Source organism: Rattus norvegicus, chromosome 2 (assembly GCF_036323735.1).
Source record: "Rattus norvegicus strain BN/NHsdMcwi chromosome 2, GRCr8, whole genome shotgun sequence".
In the NCBI taxonomy this organism is placed as follows: Eukaryota; Metazoa; Chordata; class Mammalia; order Rodentia; family Muridae; genus Rattus; species Rattus norvegicus.
Window position 1 is genome coordinate 118949785 of NC_086020.1, and position 12564 is coordinate 118962348.

General features: G+C 43.6%; 1 long non-coding RNA gene and 1 pseudogene across 4 annotated transcripts in view; both read left to right on the forward strand.

Moving 5' to 3' along the window:
* Window positions 1-12564, forward strand: part of LOC103691527 (uncharacterized) — a 621145-nt gene that overhangs the window by 53592 nt on the left and 554989 nt on the right. The window lies entirely within an intron of this gene.
* On the forward strand, window positions 1351-3221 carry Ppid-ps11 (peptidylprolyl isomerase D, pseudogene 11; annotated as a pseudogene).

Below are 12564 nucleotides of genomic sequence, written 5' to 3' on the forward strand. Positions count from 1 at the left end.
GGGCAACTGTTAACTCTCCTGGGCTGCTCCACAACCAAATCCAGTGTTCTCAAATCAATTGGCAAATGGCAATTATGGTTAGAAATTGAGGGAAGCTTGTCAGAGGGACTGGAAGGTTCTGCCAGCTTGAGAGCTTATAGCTATTTAGGCAGACAAGGGATGTCCTTCTCCTTTTAGGGTTTGACTGTAGGCCACCAGTAAAAGGAGGTTCCTAAAGCAGAATGGTACTGCAACACAGGAAACACAATTATTACCACTAACTTTCTTGAGGCTGCCTCTGCAGTGTTGGTAAGTCTTCCAAAGGCACCGTGCGTCCCCGTACCTTCATGCTAACGCCTTCTTCAGGGCACTCTGAGTACAGTGCCACTGCAGAGGAGATGTGGGGGTGGGGTGCCGTTGCGAGGAGATGTTGGATGCTGGGGTGCCGTTGCAAAATGTTGGATGCTGGGGTGCCGTTGCAAAATGTTGGATGCTGGGGTGCCGTTGCGAGGAGATTTTGGAAGTGGGGTGCCATGCGAGGAGATTTTGGAAGTGGGGTGCTGTTGCGACGAGATTTTAGATGCTAGGGTACCGTTGCGAGGAGATGTTGGATGCTGGGGTGCCGTTGAGAGGAGATGTTGGATGCTGGGGTGCCGTTGCGAGGAATTGTTGGAGGTGGGGGTGCCGTTGCGAGGAATTGTTGGAGGTGGGGATACCAATGCTGAGGAGTTTTCAGGTACCCAGAGCCAACCATGTTCTGGTCCTACCTTTCCTGCAGCTCATCTCCATTGGGACACTGTGTTTGTGATAAGAACATGTGTGAGAGAAATTTTGCATTGCCCAGTTTGACCTAACTGTTCTTGTTGTAATGGTTTGTTGTTTTCTTTTCTGGCCCATGCTCTAGCTCTTGTCTGTGTCTTTGGACATTTCTGTGACATTTACCTGAATGTCGCCTCTCCCACTCACCCATCCAGGCAGCCTACCCCAACCTAAGCGTCCACCACATTCACAGGCTCCTGGGCTGTCACTTTTGTCTTTAAAGCTCTTGTTGCACAGTTTGCTTGTCGGTGTCCCCAGACAGACTGTAAAAATATGTGATCCGGGATCAAATTTACAGCAAACGTCATCAATAGCTTCCATGCCTGGAATACATCAAATCGCAGCATTTACGGTATGATGGGGGACTTCCATATCTTATTGAAGGCAAAGGATCAATGTAGGCAGGACACTGGGGACCAAGGACCTGTGGAGTTCACCGGGACACAGCCCCACTTGGCCAGGGGAGGAGTGGGCGGAGTGTGGCAGCAGATGAGAAGGAGGCCAGACAGGATTCATGGAGGAAACTGAAATCTTGTCAGCTCTTCCTGGTAGTGGGGGAGCTGTCACCAACACCCTCCATCCATTCCCACTCCCCTTCCTCTCCTGTTTTAATTATCAGCAGCTGGAGCCACTTAACCCCAGTACCGTGGACCACTCTGCAGCATGGTTGACAACACAGCTGCCTCCAGTCACACCAGCCCACAACACTTTTTTTCCTCTTGGTGTCTCTTTATGCCTTAGGATTTGTTTCTCTGAGGGATAGGAAGACAGCATAGGTCAGTTTCTTCCAGGAATAGAGGATTCTATTCCCAGGTGGCTCTCCCCAGGAATCAGCCACATTGAAAGGCAGCCTGAGCATGTCACCAGCTTATAAAGTAGAGGTGCTGTAGAGTTTGAGCCCCTCTCGAGCACGCGCAGGACGCACTCGTGTCCAGCTTTCCAGCGCCTGCAGTGAAGATGTCCCACTTATCCCCAGCAGCCAAACCCTCCAATTCCATGAACCCTCAAGTCTTCTTTGAAGTGGACATCAGCGGGGAGCGAGTTGGATGAATTGTTTTAGAATTGTTTGCAGATATTGTTCCTAAAACTGCAGAAAATTTCCGTGCATTGTGTACAGGAGAAAAGGGCACTGGAAACCTCTGCATTTTAAAGGATGTCCTTTCCACCGAATTATTAAGAAATTTATGATTCTGACTTCTTAAATCAGAATGGGACAGGTGGAGAAAGTAGGTGAAAAATTTGAAGATGGTAATTTTCATTATAAGCACGATCGGGAGGGTTTGCTGAGCATGGCAAATGCAGGCCCCAATACAAATGGTTCTCAGTTCTTTATCACAACAGGTCCAACTCCTCATGTGGATGGGAAACATGTGGTATTTGGTCAAGTAATAAAAGGACTAGGTGTGGCAAGGATGCTTGAAAATGTAGACGTGAATGGTGGAAAACCTGCCAAACTGTGTGTTATTGCAGAATGTGGAGAATCGAAAGAAGGGGATGACTGGGAATATTCCCCAAAGATGGCTCTGAGGACAGTCATCCAGATTTCTCTGAGGATGCTGATATAGATATAGACTTAAAAGATGTAGATAAAATTTATTAATATCTGAAGGCTTAAAAAACACTGGAAATACCTTTTTCAAGTCTCAAAACTGGGAGATGGCTATTAAAAAATATGCAAAGGTACATGGATAGTTCAAGGGATGATTTTGAGAAAGCAGATGTATCCGGACTGCAACCTGTAGCCTTAGGTTGTATGCTGAATATTGGTGCTTATAAATTGAAGATGTCAAATTGGCAGGGGGCGATTGACAGCTGCTTGAGGCTCTTGAAATGGAGCCTTCAAACACTAAAGCATTGTACCGAAAGCACAAGGATGCAGGATTAAGAGAATATGATCAAGCATTGGCTAATCTTAAGAAGGCGCAGGAGATAGCCCAGGAGATAAAGCTATCCAGGCAGAAATGCTTAAAGCCAAATGAATGATAAAGGCACAGAAAGATAAAGAGAAGGCAGTGTATGCAAAGATGTTTGCTTATTAAGGATTAAACTTTCCTTAACTATTATGCATTGATTATACAAAGGGCAATGTATATCACCGTCTACATGATCCCTGATGTGTTTCTCTTTGTCATTGTTTACATAGCAGTGCTGACATTGGTTCCCTCTTAGTAAAGTGCTATGAAATACAAAAAGAAAAGAAAAGAAAGAAAGCCCAAATTCCAGCTGACAAATAAGATTGCTTTACCTATGATCTAAATCCTTAAAGCACAAGGATGTATGTGCATTCCCCCTGGAGACCCAGAGTGGTTCTTAGAGCCCAACTCCTGTTTGGCATCAGCTTGTAACTTACAGACTCAGATGTGGGACGCTTTTTAAACATATATTAATTATGGGAAAGAATGGATTTCATTGCGACATTTCCAAACAAGCAAATAACACTTTTGAATCATGTTCACTCGGTCACCCCCTTTATCCTGTCCCTTCCTCACTCTCCTGATAGTGAAGGCTATGGAAGACATCAGAAATTGGTTGATTTGCTCATTTTCTTTAAACATACTCTCTTAATCATGTTTTTCAACCCCAGACCTCTGTGTTGCTATGGTGTTAAACACACCTGTTGGTGGAGAGTGAGCATGTGGACTTCCTGGCCACACAGGCTGTTAGGGACTCAGTGTATCCCTCAGAGCTCATTTCCAAGCCCCATCTCCAGTACGATGGAGGTGACAGGTCCGCACAATGCCCTGAGGGTGAGTCCATAGAAAGAAGAGACCAGGGCTCCATCCTCTCCTCACAAGAAGACACGGTGACTGAGTGACAGATGTCTGAAACCTGGGAAGAGTTCTCATCACCTTGAGCTTGGAGTTCCCTTCCTTTGGAACCATGGGAAACAGATTTTTCTGCCAGCAAGTCTGTTTTTATACAGAAACCCGATTCCTTTGCTGTGTCACAACCGGAAATCCAATTTGATACTGCCGTCGTGAAAAATCTTAACTTCTGGGCCAAACAATGGGTGAAATGTTCCTTCCTTTGTTTTCTGACTTTCTTGTATCTCTACTTCCTTGTCGGTAAAGCAGAATCTGTAGTAGCATCGACCTAAACATGTAGAACATAGAAACAACCCTAGGGCACACGCTAACTCATGTGTGCTGCACAGCTAAACTGTCATGATGCCTGGTGTCTGCTGCACACAGAATATACATTCCATAAATGTTCCCGGTCCTTGCTCCAGACCATCTGTGGTTCTTGCAGTCCCTGCATGCAAACATGTCTGCCTTTCCCATGGGAAGAGACCTGTGCTGTCTTGCATGTTGGCCAGGTGACTAACATTCCTGTAGCCACAAAGAGAAAACACACTCTGTGTAAAACCCACAGCCTTCATCCTTGTGGACAGAGCAGCCTCAACAACACAGTTCCTGAGGTGGATCCCTCCCCACCTCCCAGCTCTCCATACACGTATTTCCTTAGGCCCTCCACAGCACACAACATAAAATGTTTTACTTCTCCCAAGACATAGATATGTTTTAACAGTAAAAATCATGTGAGCCCCAACCAAGCTCTAAGATATACATCTTATTTTGATATACGTGTAGAATGGAGTGTATCATAATGGTCATCAGAGAGGGAACAGATAGAGAGACGCACAGCCAATCATCAGACAGAGCCGGGGGAACAGATAGAGAGACGCACAGCCAATCATCAGACAGAGCCGAGGGAACAGATAGAGAGACGCACAGCCAATCATCAGACAGAGCCGGGGGAATCCCTCAGAAGAGGGGGAGGACGAAGGATTGTAGGAGCCAGAGAGGTTGAGGATACCACAAGAAAGCCCACAGGATCAACTAAGGGTCTCGTGGAGCCTGCATGGCTCTGACCTAGGCACTTCGTATATATGTTAAGGTTGTTTACCTTGGTGCTCCTGTGGGACTCCTAACAGTGGGAGAAGGAGCTGCCTCTGACTCTTGCCAGCTTCTGGGACCTTTTCCTTTTTAAATTTCCTTTTCCCTCAAACTTTCTCAAGGTTGAGTGGCCCAACTAATCAAGATTAGCCTCTTGAATTCTTTTATTTTTAGAGTTTTTTCAACCACATTTAACATTTAATTGTACATCATGATGAGTTTATTATAAGATCATCACATATATATGTATATATATATATATATATATATATATATATATATATATATATATATATTTATAGTTTTTTTCCTCATATCCACCTGTTAACCTCTCTGGTCCCCAACTCCTGCTATTTCCCTTCCTCCTCCCAATGAGGCTTCCTTCTACTTTATTGTCTCCTTCTCTGTCTCCCTGTCACTCTCTGTCTGCCTCTCTCCTCTCTCTCTCTCTTTCTCTCTCTCTCTCTCTCTCTCTCTCCTCTCTCTCTCTCTCTCTCTCTCTCTCCTCTCTCTCCTCTCCTCTTCTCTCTCTCTCCTCTCTCTCTCCTCTCTCTCCTCTTCTCTCTCTCTCTCTCTCTCTCTCTCTCTCTCTCTCTCTCTCTGCAAACCAATGAGTTTCATCAGAGTTGCTTACAGGATCATGGATGATGGCTTGTTTACAGGAATGTGAGTACCTGCCAATAGCTCACCAGTGAAGAAAATTTCTCTTCCTCCCTGTCAAACTGTTGTCTAGCTATAAATCCTCAGGAGGGGATCAGGACCTCACGAGCACCTATATCTTCTATCACAAGATGTTGACAGGCCCATCCTGGTGGAGTAATCACAGCTTTGACTCTAGAGTGTGGCCGTCATGTCCTGTCCAGAGGTCAGGGTTCTCCCCCTCTCCCTCACCTTCTTCTTGCACTTCAGTTGTTTCTACCCATTCTTCTACTGTGTTCCCCGAGCCTTGGAAGGTGGTGATACAGATGCTCTACGTATGACTCAACATTCACTAGTCACATATCCTGAACACTTTGACCACACATGAGCCTCTGCAGTCACAACCAAACACTGCCAAAAGAATTTCTCTGACCACAACTGGCAGCAACTCTATTCTACCGGCTTCAGCAGTAAATGCAGTTTGATTGTTACATCATGGACATCTAGAAAATCAGCTGCAATGGTACCCCCAGTACAGCCTAATACCAGGCTCATCTTGCCTGGATGGTTAGAGGCTCATCTTGCCTGGATGGTTAGTAGTGTTGCATATGAATCCAGAGATGAGTAAGACTGTTCCCTACAACAGCCTGCATAGTACCTTCTGGAAACTGTCTGCGTTAGCCAGAAGACAATAAGGTCGAGCTATTTCATTCTCCTGGAAAGCCAGGAGCAGCAACCATTACTTGTATTATTTCTGGAGTCTCAGCGGCTTTGCCAACCAAGAACTAATGAGATCGCCCCCTCCTGGCACCGTGAGTTCATTTAATCATCTCTGGCGGCTGCGGGAGCAGCTTTTCCCACTTACACATGGAATCTCCATTTAAATGCTTTTTATATATCTATATCTATATCTATATTAAGTCATATATATCATATATGTTATATGATATATAAATCATATACATCATATGTATATATGATTAGCTTATCAAGCATCACATTACCTTACAGCTTTCCCCTAAGTTGTTACCTGACCGACCCTCTCCCCACCACGTCTATCCTCTTTCCCATCTCCTTGTCTTCCTTCTTGCTTAAATCAAGCCTTCCCATTCCCAGCACTCCTCTTCCTGACTCCATAGCATCTGTGTTCTTCCCCCCATCAGTTAATGACTTTTACCCTCCCATCCTCCCTGCCCTCAGTTATTGATGGCCAATATTGGCCCACAAGGGCAAAGGGAGCATGGAAGACAGATGGGGAGTTCAGAAGCCCTCTGAGTACGAATAGTAAAGACCAACTTCAGGGAGACAGATCAACTTTGCTTGGGGTGATTCAAGGCTTATATAGTTTTAGGGGATGGCAGGTGGGAACATCCAGGATGGGCAACGCTCATTGTCTGAATGCTTAGGGTACCAAAAGGCCTCATTAGCATGGGGAAACATTTCGGGAATCTCAGGACGAGATGAACTCTTATCAGGAGAAAGGAAGTTGAACCTGTAATCTAAGACTGTGTAACATTCTGCAGGCAGAGGTGTGGGGGCTTTTGAACTACCCAGATGAGTTTGGAGAAGGGGAAGCCCTGCCGATAAAGGGAGCCCTCCATACAGCACTGCGCTCCAGAATCCAGACAACGGTAGACGTGAACCTTAATTAGCAGGGCAACATAACCCTGCGATTTCCCCCTTTCCACTTCCATGAGCTTTACATAACTCATTTCACATAATTAAAACTTAGAACTTAGTATCCACATAGAGAAAACACAAGGAGTTTAGATTCTGAGTTATCTCACTTAATATAACAGTTTCCAATTCTACTCATTTTCTTGCTTTTTTTTTTTTTGCTGAATAAGATTCCACTAGGCATGCGCACCACACTCTGTTTCTCCACACCTCATCTGATGGGCATTGGGGCTGGTTCCATTTTCTTGTTATCATGAACAGAGCAGCAATAAACATGGATGTGTGAGCTGGTTAGTTATTGTCAACTTGACATCTTGACATAAACTAGAGTCACCTTAGAAAGAAGGGACCTTAGTTGAGGCCTTGCTTCCATCAGATTGGCCCGTGGGGAATCTTCTTGCTGATTGGTTGTTTTGGGAGTGCTCATTCCACACACTGTGGATGGTGCAGCCAAGCGGTCCTGGGCAGAGTAAGAGAACAGGCTGACCATACCACAGAAAGCAAGTCAGTAAGCAGTACTCTCTGTGGTCTCTGCTTTAGTTCCTGCCTCGGGATTCCTGGCTTGGCTGCCCTCGATGATGAGAATTGTAACGTATAAGTTAATCCTCCCTTCCCTCCCCAAACTGCTTTTGGCCAGTGTTTTATCACAGCAACAGAAAAGCAAGCCAGAACTATGTGCAGGTTTTTCTGTTGTAGGATATAGAGTCCTTCAGACCCAGGAGTCTGTCAGCTAGGTTATGTAGTGCTTCCATTTTTTTTTTTAAACCAAAAGAGTGATCTCCATGATGGCTGTGCTTGTTTGTCCGTGTAGATTCCTGACAACCACACATAAGGCTTCATTTTCTCCCACATCCCACCTATGAAAGCCATTGCTGGTGTGAGTTGGGAATCTCAGGGTAGTTTACTTTCATTTTTCTGACTAACGAAGGATTCAGTGCACTTTTAAAACCAATCATCCGTGTTTCTTCTTTTCCGAACTCCATTTGACTCCTCGGTCTGGTTTTTGTTGCTGTTTTTGTTCGTCTGTTTTGTTGTTGCTGGTTTTGGTTGGGTTGTTTCTTTGCTGTAGTTTTTTGAGGTCTAGATATTAATCTTTTGTTAGACGTCTGGTTGGCAAAGGTTTTCCCATCTCCCCATTCTACCGGCTACCTCTTCACTTGATTAACTGCATGGTTAGAAGCTTTGCAAGTGATGCCCCTTTATGCATTCTTAGCCCTATTTCCCGAGCATCTTCAGTCCTGTACAGGAAGTCTCAGTCCATTTGCATCTCACTGTGCTTTCTCTTCATTTTCTTCTAGCACTTTTCAGGTTTCCATTGAGGTATTGGATATATTTGAATGGATCCCTTTTTTAAATGATTTATTTATTTTATGTATGTGAGTACACTGTTGCTCTCTATAGACTCACCAGAAGAGGGCAGCAGATCCCATTATAGATGGTTGTGAGCCACCATGTGGTTGCTGGGAATTGAACTCAGCACCTCTGAAGAGCAGCCAGTGTTCTTAACCGCTGAGCCATCTCTCCAGCCCAGACCCTTCCTTTTCAATGGGCTCACCTAAGACCATCAGATTTGTTATATTATGATTTGTTACAGCAGCAGCATTACAGTTATGAAGTAGCAACAAAAATAATTTTGCGGTCAGGGATTCCCACAACACGAGGAACTATATTAAAGGGTCACAGCATTAGGAAGGTTGAGAACCACTGATACAAGTGTTAAGAATTCAGAGGGCATTCAAATACAATTTCTATTTAACAGAATAATGGTAGTAAGTTCCCTCACGGGGCCTGTGAGGCATGTGTTTGAGAGGTTTCGACCTTTGCAGAAGGCTTAACTCAAATCAGAAAGTTGATGGACACCTGTACCATTCAGGCCACTACTACACCCATTTGTATCCCTTGAATTTATTTCTTTTGTTTTTCTAGCTAAAACTTCAAACATTCTATTGGGTCAGCACTCCAGAGAGTTTGGTCCTCTTTGTTCTGTGCCTGGTTTTACAGAAAATGGTTTCAGGTTTATCAATGAGTCTATGTTGACTACTGGTTTGTGTGTGAAGCCTATGTTATGTTGAGATGTGTTATTCTCATTCTTTAGGGCTTTTATCACAAAGGAATGTTGAGTTTTGAAGAAATTGTGACCTAGTACACGACCATGTTCCTACGTAGAATTTCAGAGATATTGGGACAGACATTGGACTAAATCAGCCTACAGTGTGACTTTATTTTTCTTAGCCTCAAAAGGAATGAGCCTGTGCTCTTAGCTGCCACTGCAGCCACAGTCCTGGCTTCTGTCCACATGGTTTCCTGAAGAATTAAAGTAGAGTGGAGGTCTCCCAGCTATACTTAGTCAACTATTACTCTAGAAATCTGTTGATGTAGCAGTGACATGGACGGTGTGGCATTAAAGCTAAGCATCCACCTTCCAGTGGTCCTACCTCTGCTCTGTTATCATCTCAAGTGTGTTTCTTCAATTCTCTTTCTCCATTATGAGAGACAGAACATCTAGAGAGATCCAGTTAGCAAACTGCCCTTCTCCCAGGTTGGGGAAGATTGAATTAAGGAGCAGATCAAGACCCACTTTAAATGCTTATTTTAGTCTAGAATTAGAAGAGCTCTGCTTCAGAAGTCAAGTGGTATAAGCTGATCCTAGCAAACTCAGTAGCCACGTGAAAACTGTACCAAGCTTCATGATTCTCTGCTTGGTTGAGTCTTCATCAGCAAAACACTGAAACAGCTATCAGAATAAATCGTTAAGAAAAATATAAATGCGATTCTTTAAAACATCGTAAATATAGGAACGGACAGGTAAGAGAACCCTTGGACTGGTTTGTGGCAGAGGCACTTTGGACACAGGGTTGTTGTTGATCAGGAAGGATCTGTGGATTTGTTAGTAGCATTAGTTTTGCTTTTTATGTCTCTTCATGCAAAATGTTGCAGGAACCTCTGCTTGGCACTCAGTGCATTTGCTTGCACAGACACACAATCATACACACACACACACACACACACACGCACACACTCGCATGCATATGCACATATATATGCACAGTCTTCCAGTGAATGAATATATATATATGAACATATATATGAACATAGACACATGCACATACACACATGCACATGCACATATATATGCACATATGCACATAGACACAGGTACACACACACATACACCCATCCACATGGATATGAATATGCATAAGGCCAATAATCTGCTAAAGACCTATGAAATATAAAAAACACTACAGTGTTCCAGCCTCAGAGAATCTAAGTAACTAAACAACTGAAATGAAATATTGTGATATATATGTATTAGAAAAAAAATCAAAATAGTTCACTGTACCATAAAAGATAACTTTTAGCTGGGTCATACAGGATGAGTAGATGTAGAAAATAGAGAGGGAATTGGGAGTTTCTCCAGATCCATTCATGTGGATTCAGCTGATGGGAAATCATAGCAGTAAGTTGAATAGAGTAGTGTGAGATAGAGGAGACTGAGATAGACTAAGGTAAGGTAGGGTAGGGTAGAGTGAGATAGAATTAGATAGAATTAGAATAGAGTAGAGTAGGGTAGACTAGGGTAGAGTGGGATAAGGTAGGTAGAATAGGACAGGTTAAGTCAGAGAAAAGTAGGGGAGGGGAGACTTGAATAAAGTTGGATAGATTGGGGTGGGGTAGGGTAGCGTAGACTAGGGTAGAGTAGAGTAGAGTAGGGTAAGGTAGGGTAGAGTATGGTAGTGTAGACTAGGGTAGGGTACAGAAGGATAGGGTAAGGTAGGGTAGGCTATGGTGGGATATTGGGAGGTTATTGTTTCCTCCCAGTTTAGCTATATCACTCTGCCATGGCTGCCTTCAATGTATGTGGGAGAACAGCTTGCTAGCAGACATGGTTGCAGTGTCTTGGAAGATAGCCTCAAACAGTGCTAAACAGAGAGAGACCTAGAGACCAAGGATTGTAGTGTAGAAGCTATTAACACAGTTCATGCACGAGAGAAGCAGTTTTGCATTAGGCAGGGTGGTTGGGCTAAAGACAAGAGGGCAGGTTAGAGAGAGACCTACAGGACTTAGAGAATAGTTAATATGAGGACTGGGAGAAGGTGAGCGGAATGCAAAGTAACCTTTGTGACACTAAAGGGGCTGATGTCCGGGGATTGGGAAATAGGAGCACAGGAATAAGCAAGAAGGTAAAGAGTCTGGGATATGTTTGGGCTCATCTGGGTTCTGGTTGCGGAGGATCAATGGCTTGTGCCTATAGACTTCCTTGTGTTTATCAAACAATTTTAAGGGTTTAGGAGTATTTTAAAAATTTGTGTGTCACACACCAAACTTCTCCCCATGGATTGGGAGAGAAGTTCATCACAATGGGAGAGTTCAGAGGGAAGCTTGCAGCCCGTTTTAAAAGAGTTAGAGGGTCACAAATAAAAATACATGAAAATATGGAAGGTGGAAGTTGGAAGTGTTTCAAAACGAGTACATATGAGAGGTTCATGTTTAAGTTTGATTCATTCCTGGTCAGACTGTATTGTTTCATACACGCTGCACTTGAAGTCAGCCTCCAAATCGGAGGGATGCTGAAACCGGATTTTCCCATCATTTGTCAACACAGAGCATGTGCTTCCGTTACCCTGGTTATTGGAAGGTGAAAGGTGAGAGGGGCTTTCCTGCTGGTTTATCAGCTGGGTGTCACTGCTGGGGATCACAGTGGCTGTGGCATTTGAATCTGTGGGCTCAGAAAGGATTTATTCTTTTGCACAAAGAAAGGGTGCAGTGGTGGTGGTCAAGATAAAAAGAAATGAGACTTAGAAAAAAGTGGATTTCTGGGTCCATAAAAATAGCTTTTTATTCAAGGAGACTTTAATGGGAAACAGTAGCATTGTTTCACATAAAGGGGTGGATTAACGCTGAGCCCTGAAAGGCAGTTGGATTTACAGTTTACAGATGTACACTTTCTATGACATCACTACAGAGTAAAAAAAAGATTGAAGACTGAAGATGGGTCTATAAGGTTATTTGTTATGTTGTCAAAGCACTTCTATTTTACATTACAAATACATTATAAAGACTTAAGTTTAAATAGTATACTTGGAAAGACTCCTATTTTTGCTTGAAATGATAGAGACAGGATTGACCCCACACACCAAGAAACTAGAAGTGCCGTCTTCTTGGTGATTTCAGTCAAGTAAAACATCTCACCATTTGATTAGGACTTCTAGAACAGACGGCAGGAGGTAAACTTTGGCAAACGGGATCTCTATTTGTGCTGGGGAAAGTTACAGTGAACTGGCTTGTACAATGCCAGCCCTCCTCTAGGAGCTAAGGAACTTAGAGAAAAATGCCTTCAGAAATACACAGATCTTCTATTGATTTTTATTTCGTAAGGCCATGAAGATAGATTTTTTTTATAGCTCTGACTTAACGCAGTCATTTTACAGATATGAAAAATAAGACGCAGAGATGTTAGTTGGCCTGCTCAGGATGGTAGAACCACTTTACAGCTAAGTTGAAACTAAGTGCCTGATGCCAGTTACATTTTCTGAAGCACTCTAGGCACACA